The sequence below is a fragment of the Mercenaria mercenaria genome, chromosome 11, assembly GCF_021730395.1.
Source record: "Mercenaria mercenaria strain notata chromosome 11, MADL_Memer_1, whole genome shotgun sequence".
Classification (NCBI taxonomy): Eukaryota; Metazoa; Mollusca; class Bivalvia; order Venerida; family Veneridae; genus Mercenaria; species Mercenaria mercenaria.
In genome coordinates this window covers 22,177,014-22,182,879 of record NC_069371.1, presented here as the reverse complement: position 1 = coordinate 22,182,879, position 5,866 = coordinate 22,177,014, and positions in this window count along the sequence as shown.

The following is a 5,866-nucleotide window of genomic DNA, read 5'->3' as shown; positions in this document are numbered from 1 at the left end:
CTATTCTTTCAGCCTCACTTATAGTTTTTGGGCCTACTTCCCTAAGCCTTAATCTTATGTCTGCCTCGGGCAATGCATCTATGAAATAATCTAAAGCCAGTAAATCAACGACTTCTGACGAAGCACTAGGATTCGCCTTTCGCGTTAACTTTCTCACAGACTGTGCAAGTTCAGGTATAGTTTCATTACGACCTAATGATCTACTTTGTAGCCGAGAACGGAAAATTTCAGCTTTATGCACTGAGCCATAACGATTTTGCAAAGCTGACACTATAGAGTCGTAATCTCGTCTTTTGTCACTGTCCAACTCACATAGAATTGCACGGGCGGGCCCCACAATACTACTTGCCAAATATAAAGACTTTATATCATAACTCCACCTGTTTAAGTCAGCAACAATGCTGAACTGTGTTAAATATTCGTCTAAATCGTCAGACCCGTCGTAAGTTTGTGGTTTGAGTTTATTATATGTACTTTCATGGTATGCCTTAGTCGGTTGTCTGTTTACCTGATTGTCACTTGGTATATGTACAGAACGATCTGGTATGAATTGGTCACGTCTAATCAGTATTTGTGGACCATTGTTATTTGTGTCGTCACAGTTTGGTGTACTGCTGGTCGGTCCCCGTGGTATATACCTGTCACAATTGGACACATTCTCATTTTGACAATTTGTGTCATTTGCAACCATATGAATGTTTGCTTCGTTACTTGCAATAGTTTTCAAGTCATCTACCTGGTTTTGGACGTAACTAAGTTTATCCTCAAATTCGGATAAAGAACCTCTTACTTCTGATTTAACAGATTGTATACTTTGTATTAACTGACTGCTAAGATCTCGGACTAAGTTTTCTAAATGATTATGGACACCATCTCCATCTCCAGCATTTACCGGGGTAGGTGTATTCCGTGGAGTACACCTGTCAACATCTTCCGCTTGCTCACTTACATTATCGTCTTGTATTGATTCACAATCGCTTTCATGCGGACGGCAATAATTGGCATGATCGTTAAAGGTTACAATACAGGAATCCTCCATTCTGTTCAAATAAGTTTACCACCGGTACCAGGACGTCTGATATTTTAAAATTATAGATTTATGGAATCCAGTTATCAAACGCGAGATCCCACCGCTGCCACCAAATTTGTAGCGAACCCCTTAGTCGAGCGGTTACGAGGTGGCTCTATAAGAGGTGCTACACAGTTCGCCTGGGCCCGGCTGGTGGCAAACATAGATTATGGATAGATTCAGTTAACTTTATAAGATATAACGGAGGTGATATTAACTTAAGCAGAACTTTTATTAACCATGTTAACAGTGCAAACTATTATAAATAACATGACATGCAATATTCAACTCAGTAATTCATAAATGACATTAGTAATAAATGTTAATATATATATTTATATATCAGTTCACAATATTCTTGCTGTGCACCTTGGTTTAATCACTACACGTCTTTACAGTTTGTTTAAACTACTTAAACACAGATGAAAGTTCCACTATTCCAATTTATATTCATATAAATTGAAAGGCACTCATTGAAACAGATCACTTTTGGGAATACTCTTTTACACCACTTTAAATTAGGTTCATCAATCATTCAGCAACGATAGTGTCCGAATTATATTAGATAAACTCCGGTAAATACTTATGTCGCACACTGTACAAATTAGACACTAAAAATTACGCACTGTACACTAGATCTATAACAGGGTATAATGCTAAGGTTTACAAAGGTATCCGGGCTATTGGTATAGCATAACTATATACCAGTTGGTATAATTGGTATAGATGGTATAATTGGTATAACTCTACTTGGTATAATTGGTATAATTGGTATGCAACATCTTCATTTGATTAATTCTCGTAAATAATTAGGTTTATCACTAAACAAATGGATTTACCACACTTTGGCACTTTTTCGGTTGGTATAATAATTATTAGGCACTTGTAGATCTAATATGATAGATCCAGAAACACTATACACGGTATAAAACTGGAGATGGAGATTCCTATAAGGAACTTATATATTTATAACATTACGCCACTTAGTCGTTTATTTGTTTAATACCAATAACGGTAAGACTCTACCTCTTCTTGTGACATGGTTGGTATATGATGGTATACGACGGTATAGACTACTTGTCTATGGTATTTATACCAGTTGGTGAGCGGACCGCCAGCCTGGGTGTTTACAATACACCAATTGAATTTCGCGCCACTTGACCTTTTATATGTGAGATTTCGTCACATCTCGCACGCGCCACGAGATTTAAACACAGCAATGGCGGACAAAACACAGTAGTAAATGGAAATTTCACACTTCTTCACGAATTACGGACACACAACACGATGTCATATGAAAACTTCGATAGGTATTTAAAGTATTGAACACATATTATTGATTTCATAAGTATTTAGGCATTTTAGTAACTTTTAAAAGAACTAACGAGCATCGTATCTCAGAACAGTTATTGGCGATTTCAAGCGATAAACAAGTTCAAATATACGAGTCCAATATACAGGTGCACAGCTACAAATAAATCTGTAAACATAAAAAAACAGTTCAAATGGTCATCAAAACACACGATGTTAAAATGAATATACATTTACTTTTCGTAATAACATCAGAATGAACATTTAAAACACATGGAAAACCGAGTGGGTGGGGTAAGATTAACATCGTACCACAGATAAGAAAATATGCTAATTCCTTATGATATAAATGTAGAGCCCGATTCTGTGAATCAGAACAATGATAAAACTAAGTCTTTATCTATTCTTAACTGATAACTGGTGAATTAAAATAGGGAACTTCAAAATTTCATGATATCAAATAAATGTGTAGACAATCAAGACACTGGGCCGTTACACAAGATAAATTAAAATTTGTATAATACTGTGTTTCAGTGTAATAAAACTCAACAAGCGTAAAAAAAGCATTTATACCTATACGTTTGCAATGATTATATAATAAATAGTTTTACGGCAGGGATATCAGTGAGATTATAAATGTTTATGTGTAGTTTTATGTGCATGGAATCTGATTTATTAACTATGTATGTGTTACTTTAAATTTTCTTTATTGTATCAATTTTGTTGTTTATTTTGCATACCTTATTGTTATCCAGAACAACTTTTAAAATTGATTTACCTTTTATGTTTGCAAATATTTGAAGTAGTTTCAGGACAAGGGTATTAGGGAGAATGAAGTGTTAGTACCTTGAATTCTGTACAGAGAATCTGAAATGATTTATGAAATATGCAAGTGATACCTTTACATTCTTATATCTGACTTCTTGATTCTCAGAATGCATCTCATTTTGCTCATTGTTTTTAAGTTACGCTGATACGTAGTATCAATCAACGGAAGTATGCTTTCGAACAGGTATGTTTTTAAGAAAGAAATAGTTTAAAGCAAAAGAGTGTTTAACACTATTTATGCACGATGGGCGGTTAAACGTCGGGCGTAATAATTTCACGAGGGCACCCGAGTGTATAAGTAGTGTTAAAACACGGTTTTGCTATTAATTATTTCGATTCTGAGATAAAACAGTAGATAGAATAACGGAGCGCTCTTTCTTTGTCGCAACAACAATTTTGACGTCACCGCACGTTAACGTGACGTCATTCTAGTGTTTTAACAGAGACAAGCATAATCTTTGCGGCTTTGTTGTCAGTCATCCACCTATTCTAATAGCATTTCATATGGTACATCAGTCAAACCAGACAACCACAGCAAATACCGTTTTATACTCTGTTAATATCTAATAATGTAAAAAAACAAGGGCATTATCCAACAGACAAAATAAGGTGTTCAAAGACGCTAATACTAAGAATACAAATTTTAAGTATTTCGCTTTACACTTAGATGTGTCTAACATTCTGTCTGCGCAACTGTCTAGTGAATGAAGTCATTTGTTTTCAAACTAACAATATCTTTTTATGAATGTAGTTGTATATACGAAGATGTTTTTATTATGTCTCCCATATGTTTTGGGGGAGATATATTTGATTAATGTTGTTCATCTGTTTGTATGTCACAAAGTTTGTCCACGCAACTTTTCAAAAGTGATCACCGCCAAACCTAGTTGTGCATATCTAGTTCGATGATATTCAACGGAGTTATATTGTATTATTTGGCCCAATCTTACAGACATGATCAGTGCTAAGCTTCATTGTGCAGATTGTCGGCATGTTCATGTTTAGTGGTGTTGAGTGGATTTATTGCCCTGGAATTGTCGTATTTCACCTTTTCAGGACAACTATTCCGGTACCACCAAAAGGAATTACACCCAACTTCACCAAAATGGACATTGCTAAGCCTAGTGGTGAATATCGCCGGTATTTTTAGGTTCGGGTTTCTTTAGCAGGGTTATGGCCTTTGATTTGTCAAATCTTATGATGTTCAGTTATTTCTCTTATAAAATAGGGTGGATGTACTTGAGTGATCAGTGCCAAGTCATATTATACATATTATCGGCATGTTCTGGTTCAGTGGTTTTCATAGGGAGCTATGGCCCTTTATTTGTCAAATTTAATGATACAATTTTTTGTATTTTGGCAACTTCATTTACACCATTGGACAGATATCCACAAAACCTTACAGGAGTTTTAAGTGTCAGCTAATTAAGTTACCGGCATGTTCCAGTTTATTGATTTTCAACAGTTACGGCGTTTTGTTTCACATATTTTACAGTGTTTGAACAATTGGGCTGAATTTCACCAAACCTCAGAAGCGTAGTTGTGCATAATATCGTCGTGTTCTGATTTAGCGATTTTCAGCGGAGTCATGATCATTGATTTGTAAAATTCTGTGCTACTTTTCCTTATACCGTTGGCTGGCATTCCACCAAACGTCAAAGGAGTTACCACTATCAAGCCTTGTAGTTTATATCGAACGTATGTTATGGTTCAGTAATTTACCCTGGATTATTCGCCTTTAATCTGAGGTATTTTACAATTTCTGTGTAGTAAGTGGTTGAAGACATACTTTTTTGTTAGAAACAATCTCTAGTTTTTTGTTAATCTTATAACAACTTAAAGCAAAATGCAGTCTGAAACTAATCTTACACAAAACGTAACAGCACAATGTCCAAAGGTTTGGATTCTCTTATACTAAAATGTTTAAAAACAGACTTCACTGTAATTATATTAAAATCTGTGTACACCAATAATAAAATGTATATAAAGTCTCTATATCCCTTGGGGTTTTATGACTTATAATACAAAAATGTTACCATGTCAGTGCAATATGCAACATTTACATTGAAAATATCATTTCAATTTCAGGAAAGATGATGTCACTTTTCTAAATAACTATATCGTCCAACATATCTCTTAAACACTATTGAAAACGTTCTTGAACACCTCAATTTCAAGCATGTTTTAACCATCTTCATGATTCTTTCTTTTTACTCCTGTACAGCTTAATCAACTTGTTTTCATATACGCTACTCTCTGTGAAGCGCTTGACAACGGTCTAGAAGTTCGTGCTGTCTTTTTCGATATAAGCAAGGTCTTTGACAAAGTCTGGCACAAAGGTTTACTATGTAAACTAAATTCGCAGGAATCACAGGTTCTTTTCACATGTGGTTTCAAGATTCTCTCTTACATAGACGTAAATGCGTTGTTCTGCCAGGAGTCAAATCTAACTGGCATTTCTCAAAGCTGGGTTCCACAGGGTTTAATTCTCGGACCTCTTCTTTTCCTTATCTTTATCAATGACAAATTAGATCATGCATCAGCCTGTTTGCTGATGATACAAGACTATATATCATAGTTCAGCAACCGGACATTGCGGCAAATCTGCTCCAAACAATTTCATCATGAGCAGAAAAATGGCTTGTAACATTCAATCCC